Source organism: Artemia franciscana, unplaced genomic scaffold, assembly GCF_032884065.1.
Source record: "Artemia franciscana unplaced genomic scaffold, ASM3288406v1 PGA_scaffold_1178, whole genome shotgun sequence".
In the NCBI taxonomy this organism is placed as follows: domain Eukaryota; kingdom Metazoa; phylum Arthropoda; class Branchiopoda; order Anostraca; family Artemiidae; genus Artemia; species Artemia franciscana.
The window spans coordinates 887,873-911,009 of record NW_027062616.1 but is presented as its reverse complement, the minus strand read 5'-3'; the positions used below and the strand labels follow the sequence as shown (position 1 = coordinate 911,009).

At 34.2% G+C, this 23,137-nt stretch overlaps 1 long non-coding RNA gene across 1 annotated transcript in view; it reads left to right on the top strand.

Moving 5' to 3' along the window:
* The first annotated feature begins 3,483 nt into the window (after nucleotides 1–3,483).
* LOC136041172 (uncharacterized) overlaps nucleotides 3,484–23,137 on the top strand; it is a 35,500-nt gene continuing 15,846 nt past the window's right edge. The window contains exon 1 of the long non-coding RNA XR_010620973.1: nucleotides 3,484–3,590. This is a non-coding gene — a long non-coding RNA (uncharacterized LOC136041172). The remainder of the gene's footprint in view (nucleotides 3,591–23,137) is intronic.

The window sequence follows — 23,137 nt, the reverse complement described above, 5'->3', positions numbered from 1 at the left end:
ATTGGCTTTCCAATTGATTTCCTTTTCTTTACTTGTATTTGATTATCCTCAAACTTGGCAAACCCTCATGATATCAAGGTCGCCAGCCTGATGCTGGTCGCCAGCCTGTTTGGTCCCCCTGCTCATTCTGACAGAGATTAAACGTCACTTCACTGATAAACTATTAAAAACTATAACCTAATTTTCTAGAACGTGGAATATCAGTGAATTATAGTTCAACTGAATTCATCTTGGTTCTCATCACAATAAAATATCATCTGATCTCGCATTAATTATTTTTTAAATCTTTTAAGATTTGGCAACTGAAAAATAACAAAGCTTTTAAATTTTGGGTGAAAATTTACTCTACGTGAATAATGCCATTAATACTTGATAATTATTCAGAACAAACTCAAGAATTATGATCTATAGATCTGTAAAAACCAGTTTCATAGCCAAATAGACAAGTGACGGGTGACAACATACATTGGACTTCTAATTTGGGTTATATATTTGCAAATTAGGGGGGGGGTTGGTCCCCATATGCAGGGACTGCATATAGAATGAGGCTTTCTGTAACAGACAGATAAAATTTTTTAAGAGCAAGATGTTTTAGTCCCCAAGTACATTTAGCTGCACACACCAATTTTGTATATGTTCCGTCCAGAATAACTTCCTGTCTAAGGTAACTCCCAAATATTTAGCTTTTTCTTTTATTTCAATTACATTACTATCAGAAACAAGGTCAGGCTTAGGAAATATTCTTATACTAGTGTAAATAACTGCTTCTGTTTTCTTTGAATTGAAAACTAATTTATTATTACTCACCCAACGATCAAAGATTCGAAAAACCTCAGATGTTGTAAAATCTAAATCACTTTTAGTGTTGCAAGCATAAGCTTGAATGTGAGAATTTTTGGGCAAATTTAAATCTAATAGGTCAATAATATTACTATTCCATAAAAATGGCGATAATATTCCACCTTGTGGATAGGATTTCTCAATTTTTGAAAAAAACTCATTATTATACGATAGTCAGGGTGCCAAGCGTTGTCAGATGCACCTCGAATGTCAAAAAACAGGCACAGCGTGAGAAGTTTATGTTGCTTTTTTTTTCAGTATTTATAACAGGATTATATATAACACCCAAAGTCTTACGGCCTTTCATGAACCCAAACTGGTTCCTCGAGATCCAGTTCTAGAAGCCCAAGTCATGAAGTTGATACATGATTCAACGTTCAAAGACCTTCCCTACATTTGAAAACAAGCTAATTGGGCGGTAAGACTGGGGACTACGATTATTATTTTACCTCTCCTTAGAATTAATATCACAATTGCCTTTTTCCAGGCTGACGGGAAATACCGGAGTGTTATGCATGTGTTTAATATTTTTAATAGTGATGGTGTTATAACATTTATATTATTTGTTTAAGTTAGGCTAACAATGCAATCTGGACCGGGGGCATGTAAAGGACGCATGCTATTAATCACTTCTTTTAATTCTTCTTCTGTGATGTTAATTTCATCATTGTCTTCCATTGTCAAGACGCCTGTAACTACGCTTCTTAATTTTGTGTGATATTGGGTATCACTACTTACATCATCTTTTCCAAACCACCTCTAGAAAAGTACTTCGCCTGCCTCTTTAGTAGACGTTGTTATGTAACCATCATCTTTAGTGACAATTAAAAACTGTTTGTTACATAAAACGGTAAACAAACAGAAAACATAGGGGGGTTGAAGGAATGATCAAAATTCAATTCTTTTGAAGGTTTCGATTACTATTGAACCGCATCGATCCTTACTTAGGGTTTGTTACTACGAACGGTTCGCTATACATTCAGATTGATATTTGCAAACATTGTTTGAATTATTTGAATTATTAATTGTTGTAAACAGAAATTATTACATATATAAAGGGGTTTTCGTTAGAGTTTGACTCTTTGTTTCAACTATTAGGAATGACTAATGAAACACAAGGGCCGTTTAATTAAAATAATAATCTTAATTAAAAGTTTGAAAAAAAACTTTAGCATAAAGATTGATGTGAAGAGCTGTTTCTTTTAAGTTTAAATGTTGCTCTTTAATTTCAGTTGAAAACTTTTTACTTTTTTATTCACTTTCTTATCGTTTTTTTTATATTAATGCAGGCCAATCCAGCTCCCCCTCAATGGAAAATTCCCTTCCCCCACGCAAAACTCCTCCACGGAAAGATCCTCCTACATAACGCCTCCTCCAGAAAATATCCCTGTAAATATATGTATGAACCCCAATAGCCAATACTATATGCAAAATGGCCAAAGTTCATAACTTGGAGCCCTTCCCCTGGAGGCTGTGGGGGGGTCAAGTCATCCTAAAAGACATATTTGTTAAACCTCTTGGCTATGCTGAACAAAATGGCAGTCTCAATTTTGATAAGATGACATTGGAGAAAATGGGACGTGGGAGGGGGGATAGCTGCCTTCAAATATTGTTGGTCACTTAAAAAAGGCACTCCTCTTTTGGAATCCTCTTTCGATCTTCTAGGATTACTGCTCGATACAATTACACATGGGAAGAACAAGCAAGAAAACAAACAAATAAACACGCATCTGTGATCTGGCTTCTGGAAAAAAAACTAACTAAATTCCACATTTTTGTATAAGAGCTTAACACCTCTACAGTAGGCTTCTCAGATATGCTGAATCTAAGGGTGCTATTTTCATTCATGTCACTTAATTTTTAAGGGTACCCCCTTTTTTCAACAATTAAGCAAGTTTTCTCAGGCTCGTAACTTTTGGTGGGTGCTATTAAACTTGGTGAAATTTATATATTTTGAGTAAGGACAAAAATTCAATTCTTTTGAAGGTTTCGCTTGCTACTTATTAACTACTTATAACTACTTATAACTACTTACAGTTCGTTACCGCGAACTGTTTGCTTACTTACACTGAACTGTTTGTTTACTTACGTTGACACTTACTTACAGTTCGTTACCACGAACTGTTTGATATACATTTAGATTGATATTTGCAAATATTATTTTAATAATAGCGCTAGGTTTGTTCAACACGAACTATTTTGCGTTAAACAAAATACGAAAAGTTTTAATGTAACTCCTTACCTTTAGTTAAAAAACTTGTTTCTTTTTATTTAGTTTTATATAGGAGCTTAACACCTCTACTGTAGGGATCTAAGATATGCTGAATCTAAGGGTGCAATTTTCACTAAGGTCACTCGGTTTTAAAGGGTCCCACCTTTTTTTCAACAATTAAGTACTCAGACTTGTAACTTTTGATGTGTGGTATTGAACTTGGTGAAATTTGTATATTTTGAATAAGGACCAAAATTCAGTTCTTTCGAAGTTTTACTTACTATTGAACAGCATCGCTCCTTACTTACAGTTCGTTATAAAAAACTGTTTGATATATATTCAGGTTGATATTTGCAGACATTAATTCTATAATAGCGCTAGTTAATTCAATACGATAAGGTATCATGATAAATTGGAGAAGCGTATTATTATTTTTTTTTTCCTATTCTTATCTTTCTTTCTGTGAAAACAAGTTAATTCCAATTTGTATTAATTACTTTAGGAGTACAAAATAAGTAGTGATGGTACCAATATAAATGTAAGTTTTTATACAGAATTAAATAAAAAAAAATAATTTTTTTAGCTGAAAGTAAGGAGCGACATTAAAACTTAAAACGAACAGAAATTACTCCGTATATGAAATGGGTTGTCCCCTCCACAATCCCTCGCTCTTTGCGCTAAAGTTTTTAATTGTTTTAAAAAGTAGAATTGTGGCAAAGAGTCAAACTTTTGCGTAAAGAGTGAGGGATTGCGGTGTTTTAATGTCGCTCCTTACTTTCAGCTAAAAAAATTAGTTTTTTTTATTTAATTTATGAACGTTTTTGAATTAATGCATGTTTGGCTCTCCGCAAATAAATTATTAAAATGAAATTTGTATATTAATTCTTTTTTTGGCTAAATGGCTTTCTCTTAGTTTTGATCAGACAATTTTGAGAAATAAGGGGTGGAGAAGGAGCTCTAGTTGCCCTCCAATTTTTCGGTTACTTAAAAAGGCAACTAGAACTTTTAATTTTTAACGATTTATTGGTAAAAAAATATGCGTAACTTAAGAATTAACTTACGTAACAAACTTTCATAATCTTATATTTTTATTATGTATACGAGGGGGTTCGTACCCTCGTTAATACCTCACTCTCTACACTAAATCGTAAGTTGTGTCCCAATTCTTTAAGAATGACCCCTGAATCAGAAAGGCTGTAGAATAAATAGTTGAAATTACTAAAAATACTTTAGCATAAAGAGCGAGGTATTTATCTCCTCCTAAATACCTCGCTCTTTATGCTAAAGTATTTTTAGAACCCCTCATATGCGTAATAATCTCTGTTCGTTTTAGGTTTCAATGCTTCTCCTTCCTTTCATTTGATAAAAAACATTTTCATGTTTATTTTTCATTGTTTTCTTATAGTAATGCTAGAAAATCCTGCGCCCTTTTCATTGAATTTTTCTCCACCCATTACAGATTCCTCCAAGGAAAGATCCTCCAACATAGCCCCCTCCCCTCAGCCCCACCCCCAAGCGAAATAAAATCCCCCTGAAAACGTCTGTACACTTCCCAATAACCATTACTATATGTAAATACTGGTCAAAGTTTGTAACTTGCAGTCCCTCCCCCAGGGATTGTGGGGGAGTAAGTCATCCCCAAAGACATAGTATTTATGGTTTTCGACTATGCTGAACAAAATGACTATTTCAAAATTTTGATCTGTTGACTTTGGGAAGAAAATGAGCGTGGGAGGGGGCCTAAATGCCCTCCAATTTTTTGGTCACTTAAAAAGGGCACTAGAACTTTTCATTTCCGTCAGAATGAGCCCTTCCTGAGGCACTAGAACCTTTCATTTCCGTTAGAATGAACCCTCTTGCAACATTCTAGGACCACTTGGTCGATACGATGACCCCTGGGAAAAAAAACAAACAAACAAATAAACACGCACCCGTGATTTGTCTTCTGGCAAAAAATACGAAATTCCACATTTTTGTAGATAGGAGCTTGAAACTTCTACAGTAGGGTTCTCTGATACGCTGAATCTGATGGTGTTAAGATTCTGTTACTTTTAAGGGGTATTTCCCCCTATTTTCTAAAATAATGCAAATTTTCTCAGGCTCTTAACTTTTGATGGGTAAGACTAAACTTGATGAAACTTATATATTTAAAATCACCATTAAAATGCGATTCTTTTGATGTAGCTATTGATATCAAAATTCCATTTTTTAGAGTTTTGGTTACTATTGAGCCGGGTCGCTCCTTACTACAGTTCGTTACCACGAACTGTTTGAAAACTTATTATTCATTAAATAATGTAATTAGTGAATAAAGCCATAAAACAGTCCATGGTAACAAACTGTAAGTAAGGAGCGAGTCGGTCAAATATTAGCCAAAACTTAAAAACAAAGTTTTAATAACGATAGATACATGTATAAATTCATTATCTAATGAATGTAATGTAATGAACTCATGTAAAGTTCATTGAGTTTAATGTTACTCATCAAAAGCTACTAGCCTGAAAAATCTCTGTGATTTCGGAAAAAAGGGGGTTTACCCCTAGAAGGGTCAAAATAATTTTAAAAAAATCACATCATCAAATTCAGCGTATCAAAGAACTCCACAATAGAGATTTCAAGTTCCGTCTGCAAAAATGTGGACCTTCGTTTTTTTGTAAGAAAAGAAACCATCACAGATGCGTGTCTTTTTTTTCATACTAGAAGATTGAAGATTAGATACTATAAGATTGGGAGAGAGCTCTTGCAAACAAAAATTAACAGTTATATTGTCCCTTTTATATGACCAACAAGATTAGAGAGCAACTATCCCTCTTTTCACTCCCCATTTTGCCCCAAAGTCATCTGATCAAAATTCTGAGATAGCCATTTTGTTCAACATAGTTGAAAGGTCAAATAGAAATGCCTCTGAGGATCAGATGACCCCCTAGAGTCTCTGGAAAGAGAGCTATAAGATATGAATTTGGCCATTGTTTACATATAGTTTTATATTGTTGGGGTGTATACAGACATTTTCTAGAGGAGGGGGGATTTCTTCACGAAGATCTTCCACGGGGAGAATCTTTTGTCGGGAGGGAAGTTTCTGGGGATGAAATTTCCACGTGAAATTTTACATGGTGGAGTTTTCCAGAATTCCTCTTTGAAATTCATTTTTTTTTTGTCTTACTTTCTTTTTGCGACTCATTTTCCATGTGGAGATGTTTCGTGGGAATGATACAAGGGCAATTTCCAGACCAGTTGGGATTGCCCAAGAAATTTTTCTGGGTGGGAAGGGATTTTTTGCGATTCTTCATGGGGGACTTTTTCACGGGGAAAAGTTTCCAATGAGAAGGAGTGAGGTCTAGGGAACACTTCTCCTTGGAGGGGGATAACTGGCATGATTTGAGAAACAATTGGAATAGAGGAGGAGGCAGATTTCCCCAAAATATTCGAAAAATTAAATTAGAAAACAACAAGTTTATTCAACTGAAAATAAGGAGCATCTTTGAAACTTAAAATGAGCAAAAATAATTCGTTGTACGAGAGGACTGCCCCCTGCTAAATATATAACTCTTTACATTAAAGTTTTATTTATTTTCTTAATTCTTTAAGAACGACTTTCGAAAAATAAGAGCCTTTTAATTCGAATAAAATGTTTTTTTTTTTTAATACTAACCAATTTTAGAATATAGAGCAGGGGACAGAGGGAAGTGAGCCCCCCCACCAACTTACAGAAATTTTTTTTTAATTTTAAGTTTTAATACTGCTCCTTAGTTTCAGCTGAAGAAACTTGTTGTTTTTTCTAATATAAAGAAATGAACTATTTCGAAATTGCGGTTATTTCAAAATAAAGGGAAATTTTTTCTTCAATATCGAAAAAACGACAGAAGATTTACATCTTAAGTTTCATAATAATGATTTGCAGAATTTTTTCCATGCAAATATCCATGAAAAAAAACAACAAAGAACAAAAAGGCGGAAGAAAAACAAACAAAAACACCGAGGATAACCTTTAAAGGTTGCTTAGAAGGGTTAATTTGATTTTGTGGTGGCACATGATTTAGTTCTGGTGGCACATGATTTAGTTCCGGTGGCACATGATTTAGTTCTGGTGGCACATGATTTAGTTCTGGTGGCACATGATTTAGTTCTGGTGGCACATGATTTAGTCCTGGTGGCACATGATTTAGTTTTTGAACACTGAGGATGACTAGCAGAATTTTTTGCCAAAATTTCTGATTTGCTTCTGTTATTCGAGGACTGAACAATTTCCTCACTGCTGTTCTGTCGTTTTATTTCTTCATTTTTTTCGTTCTTCGTTTTTCCGTAGATCATGCATAGCGAGCGTGATCTCAGAACCTAGTTATATAGATGTCATCGGCTCCGAAAGAATGCCAAAAGAATATTCATCTCCCCCATAAGACTATCTGTCTATTTTTATTCAGTTAGCCAGAGGCAAACTTGACTTTTCTTAAAACCTTATCTTTTCGACAGATATACCAAAGGCTCCCCTGTAGAAAATGTGTTTTTATATTTCACAGATTGGCAACATGTAAAAACGATAGGCAGATTCTGTGAAAAGAAATATTGTCTCTATATCTAATCTAAGTTGGCTATTATGCTGGTAGCTGGTAGTGGTAGTGGTCATCTCACTGTAAATTCATTTTTAAGATTTTTCGCGTTAGTTTGCTGAACCAATCACTTCCCAGACCCCTTGAGCTACGTTTCACAAGCAATTATACCAATCAGTCAAGGCTTTACGTTAGTAATAGTTGGAGTGGCTCAGGTTTTACGCCTTCAGTAGTAAGAAAGGCAATACAAAAACGAGTAAAAATTTTATCTTGTGACAAAAGTAATCAAATTCCCGGCCAAAACCATCGCTGAGCTGCCCTCGGTGTAACAAAACAGGAATGAAGCCCAGTAAACACGACAAAAAGACGAACATCAAAGGAAAAAAATTAAAATGACAAGTCAAATCTTCAATTGAACTGTGACAAGATGACTGAATGACAACCCTGGCTATAGGATGAAAAAACATATTTTGCTCAAGAATCCATTTTAGAGAAGTCTTGTCGTTTTTTTTTTTTTTGCATTTATGCAATGCAGGCGATTTTTGCATTGTTCATAGCAGTTCTGGCAATAGAGTACTTAATTAAGCTCCATTTAGTCCATTGCAGGCGTTCAAACATTTTTAGCATCCTAGAATCTTATTCTTTGATTATGATTTTTAATCCTTTAAGGAGTAAGAAATTATCCTTTAAGGGACTCAATTTGGGTGAATAATAGGATCGAGGATCAACGAAAACAAATTTTGCTGGCAAAAATCAGACTTGATTAAGTCATGCTTGATCAATATTGTGTCAAACTCTTATTTCACTTTTGTGCAGTATTACCCTTTCACAGAAAAAAGAAAGATTTTAAAACGGCTCGCAGTTTAATTTTCTTCATACCTGGAAAATATTCTTGGTTACCTTCAACGGCTCACAAATTAAGTTCAAACCAAAGCATATATGTAAAATGTATGGGTTTCACAACAGAAGTATGATTTTCATACAGTCCTCAAAAAGCAAAACTCTTGGAGAGGCTAAAAGCTTGGTCAATCTCCAATTGAACTGTGACTGAGTGAAAACCCAGGATATAGGATGAAAAATGCATCTTTTGTTCAAGAATTCATTTTAGACAAATTTTGTCATTGTTGTTAATTTGACGGTCAAGCGAGCATTTTCACAGTGAGATTTGTAATAATCCTTTTAACAGATTTAAAGCATCAGAATTATCATTAGGTTGCGAAGTAATTGATATACTAGCTTATTTTTTTTGTCATCCGAAAGGTACTGCATGTTACGATTTCTTTGCTTAATATCCGGTACCCTTCAAGAAGCACAAACTGGGAGATGATAAGAAAAATTCATTTGCAATAATCCGCGGAGAATCTGGAACCACGGAATGGTTTCCCTACGAATGTTCGAAGATGTGACAAGGTCTTGCTGAAGATCATTGGTTATGTTGCTGCTTATATGCCAAATTATATTCTTAGACCACACTGCTTTTCCATTTACGAAAAATTAAGCAGCAAAATAACGGGTTTTAATTTCGACAAAGCAGTGAACAAAAATAAAAGATAAAAATTACACTTTAACCAAAAAAATAAAAATACTCCGAATATTTCGGCCCCTCGTCCGGGAGCCTTTCTCAACGAAATTTTTTTTTAAACCGACAATTTAAGATTTTTTTAAGACACCACAAAAAAACCATGACGACTAAAACGCAAAGAACAAAAAATGTATAAACAATAAAATAAATAAAAACAACTCACATTATAAGACAAAACTCCCAGCACTGATGGTAATAACTTTAGAACAAAATCAAAGCAAATGTTTATAATGAAACCATGGGTTCTTTTCTTCTGCAACAATCGGTGTATAAATGGGAATCTATTAAAAATAAAAATAATATTTACGTGAACAAAACAAAAGAAGGTCACCCAGCCCCAGATCTAAAAAAAATCTACAGGTTAATGGAACAAATTTATGAATTCTATATTGAATGGATTTTTTCAGTTGCTTGTTTAGCTGCAGTCCATTGACTTCTTACAGCATTGACCTTGCTTTGACTTTCGTTCGCAAGGTTATCACTTGTTTCAGGACAATTATGTAAATCAATACTCGTTGAAGTTTTTAACTGGTCTTTAATTAAACTATTGTAAATTTAATCTATCTTAAAATCCCCTTCATCTCTATTAAAACTAATACCCCCACAGGTAATCTTTTTTATTTCTATAATTTCTCTGAAACTTTGTAAAAGCTCTACAGAATTATCAATCATTTTTGTCTGATCAAATAAATTATTGTGATGAGGAAAATTATACACGTGTTCCGCTATAACAGATTCATATGTTTCAGGTTTTTTATTATGTCTTAGCGAGCAATCAATTGCATTTTTGTGCTTTTGTAGTCTATTTTGTAAAATCTACTGTGTTCTACCCACATAAGATTTACCTCAAGAACAAGGAATTTTGCAAGCCCCCTTTTGTATATTTCTTGGAACTTTATCTTTTCCATTATTTAGCCATGAGCTTATAGTTTGTCCTGATTTAAAAGCTGTTTTTATATTATGTTTTTTTTTAATTCTCCTTAATTTCTGTGATAATATTGGAATATATGGCAAAATTATGTAATTTGTTTTTTGAGTTGACCCATTTTCTTTTAATATTACAGGTTCCATGAACTTTTTTTCCTTTTTTCAATTATTTGAGAAATCATATTTTCGGGATATCCTTTTTCTACTAGAATATCCTTATTAAAACTTAATTCACTGCTCATGTATTCTGCTGAAGCTAATTTTAACACTCTATCAACTAAAGAAATAACTACCCCCCCCTCTTTTACTTGGATTGAATAAAAAAACAAGTTTTTTAACTGAAAGTAAGGAGCGACATTAAAACTTAAAACGAACAGAAATTACTCCGTGTATGAAAGGGGCTGTTCCCTCCTCAGTGTCCCGCTCTTTAGGCTAAAGTTTGACTCTTTCTATCATTTGTGTTTTATAAAACAGTAAATAACTTTACTGGGTTATAGCGTTAAGAGCGGGACGTTGAGGAGGGAACAGCCCCTTTCATACACCGTGTAATTTCTATTCGTTTTAAGTTTTAATGTCGCTCCTTACTTTCAGTTAAAATTTTTCTTTTTAATTTAATTTCTGATCGTTTTTGAATTAATGCATGTTTGATTTTGGCTCTAGGCAAATGAATAATTAAAACAAAGTGTGTGTATTTTTGTTTTGTTAAATGGCTTTCTCTTAGTTTTCATCAGACGATTTTGAGAAAAAGGGTGGGGGAAGAGGCCTAGTTGCCCTCCAGTTTTTCGGTTACTTAAAAAGGCAACTAGAATTTTCAATTTTTAACAAATGTTTTTATTAGTGAAAAACATACGTAGCTTACAAATTAACTTACGTAACGAACTTCTATATTCGTATATATATAAATATATTTTTGTCATTCTATATCATTGTTTTTTTACATAGTGCTAGAAAATCCTGACCCTTCATGGAATTTCTCTTCTCCCATGACAAATTCCTCCCAGGGAAGATCCTCGTACGTAGCCCCCTCCCCTCAACCCCCCTTTCTAACCAAAAAGTCCCCCTGAAATGGTCTGTACACTTCCAAATAACCATTACTGTAAGTAAACACAGGTCAAAGTTTGTGACTTTCAGCCCCTCCCCTGGGGACTCTGAGGGAGTAAGTCAGCCTTAAAGACATAGTTACTATGTTTTCCAACTATGTTGAACAAAATGGCTATCTCAAAATTTTGATCCGTTGACTCTGGGAAAAAAATGAGCGTGAGAGGGGGCCTAGTTGCCCTCCAGTTTTTTAGTCACTTAAAAGGGCACTAGAACTTTTGATTTCCGTTAGAATGAGCCTTCTCGCGACCTTCTAGGACCACATGGTCGATACGATCACCCCTGGAAAAAAAACAAATACACACGCACCCGTGAATTTTCTACAGTAGGGTTCGCTGATACGGTGAATGTGATGGTGTGATTTTCGTTAAGATCCTATAACTTTAAGGGTGTGTTTCCTCCTATTTTCCAAATAAGGCACATTTTCTCGGGCTCTTAACTTTTGATGAGTAAGACTAAATTTAATGAAACCTATATATCTAAAATCAGCATAAAAATCTGATTCTTTCGGTGTATCTATTAATATAAAAATTCCGTTTTTTTTTGTTTCGTTTACTATTGAGCCGGGTCGCTCCTTACTACAGTTCGTTACCACGAACTGTTTGATCGGGTGATTTGATGCGAAAGACAAATAACGGTTGTTGTTAGTTAGTTTACGGTAAATTGAAAAAGCTAGTTCATTATTATTTCTATCGATCCAAATATCCAGAAACAGTAACTTATTCTCTGTTTCGTTTTCAATTGTAAAAACTAACTCCTCTTCCAAATTATTTAAATGTTCCAGAAAACCTTCAATTTGTTATTGCCCATTACTCCAAATAGCTAAAACATCATCCATATATCTACCCCAAAATTTAGGTTTTAAGAAATGTGTGTCAATAGCTAAAGTTTCTACATACTCTACATAAATATTTGCTAACAGCGGACTTAAAGGTTCACCCATTGTTAATCCTCTAATTTGATGGTAAAAGTTATCTCTAATTTTGGAATAATTAGTATACCTGCTAGTTATTTTTAACTAAATTTAATATAGTTTTAATCTCAATGCCTAAAGATAATTCTTCTATCTCATTTTTATGTTCATCAAGTTTTTTTTAGATAAAACAAATACAGATCTATCGAAAGGTATATACGTATACATTGATTTTATATCAAAACTAAAAAGTCTAGATTCATTTGATATTTCAATATTTTTAAGTTTATTTTTTTTAAATTCTGAGTTTTTATATACGATTTTTGGAGATATAATAAAGGTTTAAGCGTCTTTGCTATCCATTTTTTAATTTTTTTCTGTTGGTGAGTTCCTTGTTGATACTATAGGTCTTAGAGGAATGCCTGTTTTATGTATTTTTGGAAAACCAATATATTCTTGGGCAAATTGATCACCTCGGGAAGAACTTATAATACATCTGTGGTGTGATGCTTCGATTATTTTTTAGGCCGTCTAAGTCCTTTCTTAATTTTGCAACATACGATTTAGTTGGGTCTGAGTTAATTTTTTTGTATGTTGAAATATCCTTTAGAATTGTTTCTATTTCACTATCATAATCATCTTTTTTTTAGGATTGCTACCGTATTGCTCTTATCAGCTTTCCTTATTATTAGAAAATCATCTTTTTTTAAATCTTTCAAAATTTTTGTATCTTTGTTCTTAAGGTTTTCTTGAAAATTGCCAAAATCTTTATAATATTAGCGACACCCAGTCTTAAATCCTCTACATTATTAACATCTTTAGAAAACGCATGAATCCCTGTCTCAATCTTTGAAATTATTTCTTCTACCAGTATTTTTTTTAGGATTTTTTTCCGAATTTTATACTTTTTTCAAAGATTTCCTTTTGTTCTTTGATTAACTTCTTTTTGCTTAAATTAATCACACCTGGCCCTGGGAAATGTTTAGGTTTATGCGTTGATATATTTTGTCCTTCATGTTCCCTTTTTAATTGCAAAATTTTTGGTTTAACCTTTCCCTCGATAACCTTAACACATGTTCAAAAGAACTTTTTAAAATTGACATAATTTGTTGGAAATCATACGCATTAACGGACACGCAAAGGATATTTTTCTAAAAATCTATTTCTTTTACTTTTTGTTATCTCTGGAAACCTTTATCTTTAAACAAATGGTTTAAATTTAGTAAATTTACCTTTCTCGTGTGATTAGTCTCATTATATGTATTTAAATGATACTTGAAACGAAATGATTTTGGAATTTGCACTTTTCTAAAAATCTTTGTTGTGTAATTATATTGGCATATTTTTTTGCTAAATTCAAAAGCACTAAAATTGAATTGGTCTTTTGTCATCCGTAGGCTAGACGTAAATAATTTCTTAGACCACACGGCTTTTCCATTTACAAAAAATTAAGCAAAGAAAAAACGGATTTTAATTTCGAAAAAGCAGGGAACAAAAATAAAATATAAAAACTATACATTAACTAAAAAATAAAAATACTCCGAAAATTTCGGCCCCACGTCTTGGAGCCTTTCTCAACGGAAAAAAAAATTTACAACGGACAATCATACGCATTGACAGACCCGCATTTTTTTTGTGATGTCTTAAAAAAGTCTTTATTGTCGGTTGTAATTTTTTTTCCGTTGAGAAAGGCTCCCAGACGTGCGGCCGAAATATTCGGAGTATTTTATTTTTTAGTTAAAGTGTAGTTTTTATATTTTATTTTTGTTCACTGCTGTGTCGAAATTAAAACCTGTTTTTTCTTTGCTTAATTTTTCGTATTGGCCAAATTGTTCTTAAGGAGTAATCCTTTAGTCCTAGTCTTCATTATGTCTTTTTCAGACGAAAGTCGGTTGAGACATAATGAAGTCGGTTTGTTCGTCGTAAAATAAACTTTTCTGAAAAATCACTTTAAATATGCCAGATTTGCCTTTTGAGCCATAAAAAGTACCAAAGAAAACTGGGGTTGCCCTAAAAACTAACAGAGTACGAGTGACAATTCCAGAAAAAGCCAATATGATGACACGGCTTAATGCAATTCACTGTTTAGATCCCGTCTATCAAACAGTTCGTGGTAACTAACTATTGCAAGGAGCGACCCGGCTCAATAGTAAACCAAACTCTAAAAAACAGAATTTTGATACTAATAGATACATCAAAAGAATTGTATTTTTATGCTAATTTTAAATATATAAGTTTCATCAAATTTAGTCTTACTCATCAAAAGTTAAGAGCAAATAGAAATCTGTTTCTAAAAATGGGAGGAAACACCCCCTAAAAGTCATAGGATCTTAACGATAATCACACCATCGCATTCAACGTATCAGAGAACCCTACTTTGAAGTTTCTAGCTCTTATCTAAAAAAATGTGGAACTTAGTATTTTTAGCCAGAAGACCGATCACAGGTGTGTTTATTTGTTTTTTCCCCTGGGCTGATCATATCAACCAAGGAGTCCTAGAATGTCACAAGAGGGCTCATTTTAACGGAAATTAAATGTTCTAGTGCCGTTTTTAAGTGACTAAAAAATTTGAGAGTACCTAGGCCCTCTCCCACGCTCATCTTTTCCCAAAGCCAACGGATCAAAATTTTGAGATGTCAATTTTGTTCAGCATAGTCGAAAAACATTATAAAAATGTCTTTGGGGGGACTTACTCCCCTACAGTTACCGGGGGAGGGGCTGCAAGTTACAAACTTTGGCCAGTGTTTATATTCAGTAATGGTTATTTTGAAGTGTACAGACCTTTTCAGAGGGATTTTTTGGGTGGGGAGGGGTTGAAGAGAGGGGTATACGTGGGAGGATCTTCCCTTGGAGGAATTTTTTATGGACGAAGAGAAATTCCATGAAGGGGGCGCAGGATTTTCTAGCATTATTAAAAAAAAATGAAAAATGAATATGAAAAAGTTTTTTCCGCTGAAAGTAAGGACCAAAATTAAAACTTAAAACGAACAGAGATTATTACGCATGTAGGGGGTTCATCTCTTCCTAAATACCTCGCTCTTTACGCTAAAGTATTTTTCGTAATTTCAACTATTTATTCTATAGCCTTTGTGATTCAGGGGTTAATCTTAAAGAATTAGGACAAAATATTACAAAGTATTAACGAGGGGGCAAACCCCCTCATATACATAATAAAAATATACGAATATAGAAGTTCGTTACGTAAGTTAATTTGTAAGTTACGTATATTTTTTACTAATAAAAACTTTCGTTAAAAATAAAAATTCTAGTTGCCTTTTTAAGTAACGAAAAAATTGGAGGATGACAAGGCTTCCTCCCCCCCTTTTTCTCAAAATCGTGCTGATCAAAACTGAGAGAAAGCCATTTAGCAAAAAAAAAATAATTCGCAAATTTCATTTTAATTATTCATTTGTGGAGAGCCAAAATCAAACATGTATTTATTCAAAATGGTTCAGAAATTAAATATAAGAAAACAAGTTTTTTTTTAACTGGACTTCGTCTTAAGGAGCACAGGAAAGGCAATTGGAGACCACAGAATCAAATGGGGAGGATCAACACTCCTGGACTTATATTATGCTGATAATTTAAGCATATTAGATTAAAATGTGAGCAAAATGAATGAATTTTTAGAGGTTTTGCAAGTTCAGGGTGCTAAAATTGGCTTGAAAATTAATGTTAAGAAGACTAAGTCACTAAGCCTAGAAATAAGTGAAGATGAACAGGTGACATTAGGTAACGAAAAGATTGATCAGGTTGGGAGCTTCAGTGACCTTGGTAGTATTATTAGTAAAGATGGTGGGAGCAGTGAAGATGTTAAAAGTAGAATAGCTAAGGCTCAGGGTGTTTTTTCACAGTTAAAAAAAAGTTTGCAAGAATAGAAAGATAAGTCTGCAAACCAAGATTAGAATATCGGAAGCTACAGTGATGACAGTGGTCAAATATGGCTCTGAGCCATGGGCGCTCCGAAAAGCAGATGAAAATTCACTAGATGTTTTTCAGAGAAATTGCCTACGGATTGTTCTGGGTACCCGGCTGACTGACCGTATTTCAAACAGTAGGTTGTACGAAAAATGTGGTTCAATCCCACTTTCTAGCGCTATAGTGAAAGAAAGGTTGAGATAGCTAGGCCACGTTCTACGGATGAAGGATGACAGATTACCGAAGATTGTCCTTTTTGGCCAACCGTCTGGGGCTACACGGAAAGCAGGTCGTCCTTGTTTGGGTTGGGAGGCAGTCATAAATAAAGATTTAAAGTAAATGGGAACTTCCTGGGAGGTTGTAAAGAGGGAGGCTTTAAATAGATTAGGCCGGAGGAGGAGCGTGCATAGCTGTTTTGGCCTCAGGCGGCTTGGTGCTGCAGTGAGTTATTAGTAGTAGTAGTAGTAGTAGTAGTAGTAGTAAAGAGCGGGACGTTGAGGAAGGAACAGTCCCTTTCATACACGGAGTAGTTTGTGTTCATTTTAAGTTTTGATGTCGCTCCTTACTTTTAGTTAAAAAATACTTGTTTTTTATTTAATAATAAAATAAAACAAGTTGCAATTAATTAATTGAAGAGCTAAAAATAAAACTTGAAGCGGTGACTCAAAAATACAGAGTGAAAGAAGTATTGAAACAAAGCAACTATCAAATATTTTCATTAGATAGAAACATTGTCTTCCTCTTTTGGTGTCCCTTGATTGTTTTGTGGCCTTAATATATTCTAGTGTTCATCCTATCTCAGGTTTTTAGCACTATACACCATATCTATTCAAAATAAAAAGGAAAATTTGCGTTTTTTCCTATTTTTGATCAACACTAGATAAGAGGATATTTTCCCTACTTTGCCGATTGGTAACGTCCGAGAGACTGTTTTTTCTCAAATTCAAAGACTAATGTTACAGAAAAATTCCAAATTTAAAGTGCTATCAAAGTTTAAATACAACTAGTTTAAACCTATGATTTTAGCTTAAATTGTTTTTTTGTTGTTTTTTTTAGTAGGCCTAGTAGTTTTTTGAACCTTGACTTTGAATTTTTCAGATCCTAGAAAATTTTGGCTTATTATTCGCATAATTCGATTGTTATTATTATTTCATCTGAAACATTCTTTTAAGCTGATTGAGAACGAATTTACGTCATATCAAAAGTCGCCATTTTCACGAGGAAAATTCATAATTATGACAAAAAGAAAATCCACAATGGGCATTTTTAAAATAGGGATTATTCTTGTAAAAACTTTTGAGGGTTTTTTTTACGTTACAGTTTCAGAAATCAGTTTTCCCGTTTGAAAACACACTACAAGAATTATAAAGCAAAATAAAGTAGAAAAACAATAGAAACAGAATTAAGTACAGTAAAACCAGAGAAAAAAGGTCTCGGCCCACAAATCCAGAAGAATTTGGTACTCATTGGTGATTGTCAAAGCAGCAAGCAAGATAAAATGGAAATCTCAGTATTTTAATTGAATTAACTGAGATTTTATTTGACTATATATTAAAAAAAAATGGAAACACCATGAAATCCAGTTTTCAATGAATTGACCTCCATATGCACTTGTGCAGTATTTGGTTGTAGTGGGCATAAAGTTAAAAAAAAGAAATATATGAAAAATTAGCAGTAAAATCAACACCAAACAGCTTGGAAAAATTTAGACAATAGATAAGATATTTTTCCAAACAATAAAAAAATCACAAAACAAATATAATGCGCTGATCCCCACAAATACTCCATGGCCTGTAAAGGAGGGGGAAATAACCACATGAATGAACGCAGGAACAATATTTCCCACTAAAAAGATAAAATGTCACTAACGCAATAATAAAATAAAGACAACAACAACAAAAAAGGATAAAGAATAAAGATCTTCCAGAGCCATTGATGGTCCATAGGGCGTCAAATCGACGTTTCAGTTGCTAGGTGTTTTTTTTTCCAGGGACAAGTAGCAAGCTTGTCGCCCAACCTTGTTGCGACAGGGATCGAACCCTAGGCCCCCTATTGCCAAGCAGAGCCTCAATCCACTGTGCTATAAAAGGTTACAACAACAAAAATGTACCAAATAAGAAACGCACAAATGTATAGAAGCAGAACAACAAATGGACACTAAAATCGAAAAGCGTCACAGAGTTCAGTTTCCGTTAAAATAATATAAAACTCCTCTAGTCTCTTTTGAATAGACCTGTACGGGTGCTATTTTTTATATTGGTTGCTAATAGCTGCGTTACGTTTCCAAAGAGGTACGCGCAAAAGGAATTTACGAAAACGGTAGCAACAAGAACGCAATTTACGTTTATTCTTATCTGATAAGAGAATCCAGAAAAGCAGTGATCGCCAACACGTGTGGTGTAACCATCACCAAAAAAAGCTGGGTCCGAATCAATTGACTATATATGAAGCTTTCGAAGATACAAATATTCCGTGAGTTTTTCGGACTTTACTAGTAATATCATCTATTAAAAACAGACGCATTGGTTTAACGTTTCAATCCACAGGTGGACAAAGATGCTCTATATTTGAAGAAAATTTTATTATCTTGTCACAAAGTTTTACTTCTCAGGTAGGAAAACTTCCTTTACGATTAAAGACAATAAACTCTGTTTTAGTCTCGTTGAAAGACAGACCGATTTTCTTATTTGAGCTTTTCAACGCTACAAAACTCTCTTCAAAACAGGAAAAAGAACGACTTAAATACAAAATATTGTCGGCATAGTTCAACAAATACAGTTTTTGGCCCAGGTGAGAAAACTTGGTTAAACCACATGCTGAGCCTCAACTACACTGCTGTTGAAAAGAAGTGATGAAGAGATCCTTGACAAATCCCTTTTTGAACTGGGATAATAGTAGAAGAAGTCTTTATCCAACTTGGTAGGCTAAACTTAATCTCCACTGCAAGTTTTCGGTACAAATTACGGAACATAAGGACTACCGACTTTTCAAGACTACCGACTCATCTTACATATGCTCTCAATAGCAGATGACTATTAAGACCGGAATAGAATGCTTGGCTTACATTTCAAACCTATAATAACGATAGATTTAACAATTCAATAACATTCCAGAAGGATATTATACACAGGATGGTGCAAATTGCTGTCTATTGTAGCCCTTTTTGAACCCAAACAGGTTGCAGGGCGAGTACAATACTCGGTCTTTCTCATCAAAAACTACTATTTCAAAATTTTAAAGAGAATCGATGCAACAGTAATTGGCCAATGCAAACTACACAGAGATGGGTTTTTTACCCTTTTAATAGCTGGAGAGTGATGAAATCGATACCAAACGATTTGGGCACTAGGCCATGCGAGATTATTATTTGATACATTAAAGTTAAGAGCTCGAACAGCATCAGACTGCCATTTACTAGATGCAAGTCACAAATATAATTAACTCTATTTGAGTAATATTTTTTTTACTTTGTTAATAGCGTCACAGACACTCGAGAAGGCTTCTACAAAGCCAAGACTTTTAATAGACCCTGAGAGCATTTTATCTAGTTCCTTTTCAAAAGTCTGTTCAAGCTGTGGACCAGGTGCAAAAAAACTCGGAAGTTCAATAGTTACTCGACTCTTCCTTCAAAGGCTTAGATGGGCAGGATCCGAATACTTAATACGTCTATTATTTTTCACAAATATTCAAACCAGGAAGGGTTTATTTTGATTCGAGCACTATTTTCTTTTATAACATGAGCCCGGGGATGAGCTAAAAATTTTGCGAATTTGTGTTTCGTGGAATCTGATTTTATTCACTCTGCCCACTTTATGCCTACCATCACACCACAGCTAAGACCAAAACCAAGACCGATGGCAGCCTTTACTAAGCTTGGAGTTTTCGTTCTAACTTCATATTTCTGTTCCGATCTAAGTTTCTCTAGAAGATAGAGCCACCATTTCTGCCACCATCGACGTGCGTATAATTTCACAGTAATAGGTATTCAGTGGTAAATGCTTGTCAATATTACCTTAGTCTCAGCTAGTCTGAAATAGGTGATAAGGCACTTTCATTTTTGACAATATGTTATCAAAAACTAATTGGTAAGTCCTTAGCCCTTAGGTCCCAAACCTCCTCGTTGGAAGTCACTCCTTTTTTGGGGCCACTCCTTTTGCTAGCTCACGCGCCAAGGCTCTGTATATTATTCTATCAGGTGCAGTACGTGACAATTAGGCTAAATTCACGCTGTAAAAATTGAATTTCTACATCCAGAACATTCGTGGTCTGCTTTGCGGAAGGGGACCGTGCAGAGAACCTTCAAGTGCGATTTTAAGAGGGCGGCTTGGCTCCATTCACTTGACGTGGCCAAACCAACACAGTTGCCGTTTCTTGATCTACTGAGAGCGGTTTCACTCGACTGGAGCCGTTGGCGTACTTCGGTATTTGTGATGCGGTCAGTGTATTTGATTCTAGCTATGTGCATCGACATCAAGTTTTTTTTCACTCCAGTTTCCACACTCAGCAACTAAGATTCATTAGTAGAGCAATAGTTATCTAAACCAACACGAAAGATATTTGAAACCGGTAGATGGTCAGAAACACTGATTGAATTGTTAACACGGGAAGAGCGGTTAATCACATTCGGTCTCATCGAAAGAAAAAGATCAAAATTGAATGTAGACCCACTGTTATGCGCATATGTAAATAACAGGTCGTTGTTAACCCTGATTTGATAACCGTGTATTAACTGTGTGTTGGTTATGTTGTGATCTGTAATGGAATATAAATTATTACTTGTTACTGCCTTTTGTATACAAAACTGGAGTTTTTCTTAGAATTTTGAAAAAGATGTGTTTGTGTTTTGGTTTTAAATGTGAAGAAAAATAAATAGCTAAAAAATAGTTCATTTGAGGACAGCAACTAAGAATCTCTGTCCTGGAGCTATTACCATCGCTAAGATTACAGTTCATATCTCCTGCAACGATAGCATTAAGTTTCTGTGCTTCTGACACAGCTCACTAAATAAGCTTCCAACCTTACTTCCAGCTATGTTGAACTTCCACTCTTAGCATAAGCCATGGTAGTCAATTAGCATATATGTTTACTTACATGCCAAATTATATTCTTAGACCACACTGCTTTTCCATTTACGAAAAATTAAGCAGCAAAATAACAGGTTTTAATTTCGACAAAGCAGTGAACAAAAATAAAAGATAAAAATTACACTTTAACCAACAAAATAAAAATACTCCGAATATTTCGGCCGAAAATTTAAAGCCGACAACTTGAGACTTTTTTAAGACATCACAAGAAAACCATGACGACTAAAATTATTATTGTTACTGCCTTGTGTATACAAAACTGGAGTGATTCTTAGCATTTTGAAAAAGATGTGTTTGTGTTTTGGTTTTATATGATAAAACTTCCTTGTGGTTTGATATGAAAAAACAAAACAAAAAAAAACAACAAATAAACACACATCCATGATCTTTCTTCTGGCAAAAAGTACAAAATTCCACATTTGTGCAGGAGCTTGAAACCTCTACAGCTAGGTTCTGTGACACAGAGCTTCCACTCCTAGCATAAGCCATGGTAGTCAATTAGCATATATGTAAAAACACACCAGCGTCTAAGAGTTGAACAAACATAAGGAAATCAGAGGATGAAATTGGTTTGGGCATACATTCGGAACGAATAGGTTGAGCTAAACGTTTAGAGAGCCTTATTTTACCACTCAACAATCCAGGCATACTTCACCTCAACCATCAAGTTGTAGCAGGGCTAGTCCTTCTTTTGATAGGAAATGCTTCTGTAGACGAAGCACATCACAATTAGCCACGAGGTGAAACAAAGATAGGTTTATTACTGATCACTGCACCTCATTTGGTGACTCAGAGAGTGACTTATTTTAATATTTTCTGGGCTATAGGGCACTTATGTACATAGCAGGGGTGCTATGTATAGCAGGGGTGCTTATATACTTATATACATAGCAATGTTTCCATTGGTAACATTGAGGGGTCTGGAACTTGTATTCTATAACGAGAAGCCGCTCAGAGCCTATCTTAGATGGACTGTCTGTCACTTTTTGTAGGTGTTCATTGGTTTCAAACTTCAAGCGAAAAGGTCTGGATGATCGTATTTGCGACACTTTTTTACAATTCTGTAGAAAACTCTGAATGTCGGCAGTCGACGTTTCTGAGGAGTACGCCAAATAGACCAAAATATGAATGTTATTTTACTTTCTCATCTGCACGTTGATTAAAGTTAGCAATAGCCTTCGCATGTGCCATTGCGTCAGTTTCTAATGCAATTATTTAAAAACCGACTCATAAACCAGTAAATTAAACGAAGAAAAAGAAAGGGAGGGAAGGATATAGGACAAAAGATAGAAAGACAAAGATAGAGGGAAATATTTCAGTAGTTTACAAGAACATGCTTCAGCAAAATATGCTTAAGAAAATTTTAACTTTTATTTGAGCCTATTGTCATGATATCATGACGTCATTTGCTGTTTCTATTAAAAATATTTACAATACAAGTTTACAATACAATACAAGTTAGTAGTAGAACTTTAGATAGTTTTTTTTTGTCATTTAACATGGAGAAAAGGATATATACAACATGCCGAGATATAAGACAGATGTACAGGGATTAACACCAATAGACTCGAAAGTTTGCCCTTGTAACTTATGTACAGTCATCGCAAACGATGATAGAAATGGGGTTAATGTCGATGTAGTTTGAATACGAGTTTACCTATGTTAGAGTCGATGATGAATCGGGTATTTTTTTAAGTATTTTTTTTTTTTGCTTTAATAATTAACGTTTAATATTTAACGTTGTTAAATAATTTAGTAGCAACCAGGCATGCTTCATTGCATATACCCACTGAAATATTTAAATTTGGCACTAGCATAATTGTCTTGTTATTCCTTAGTTTTAAGTTATGGGCTGTCAACTCAACAATTTCAATTTAATTAAGAAATTCTCTTATGAGTTCAATTAATCCTTCCTGTTTTATCCTCCACATGAAAATAACTTCTGTAGAATTTGTAATCTCCTTTGAGACGATCAATAACCTCAGCATTCATTATACTTACTTCTTTGTTGAGTAA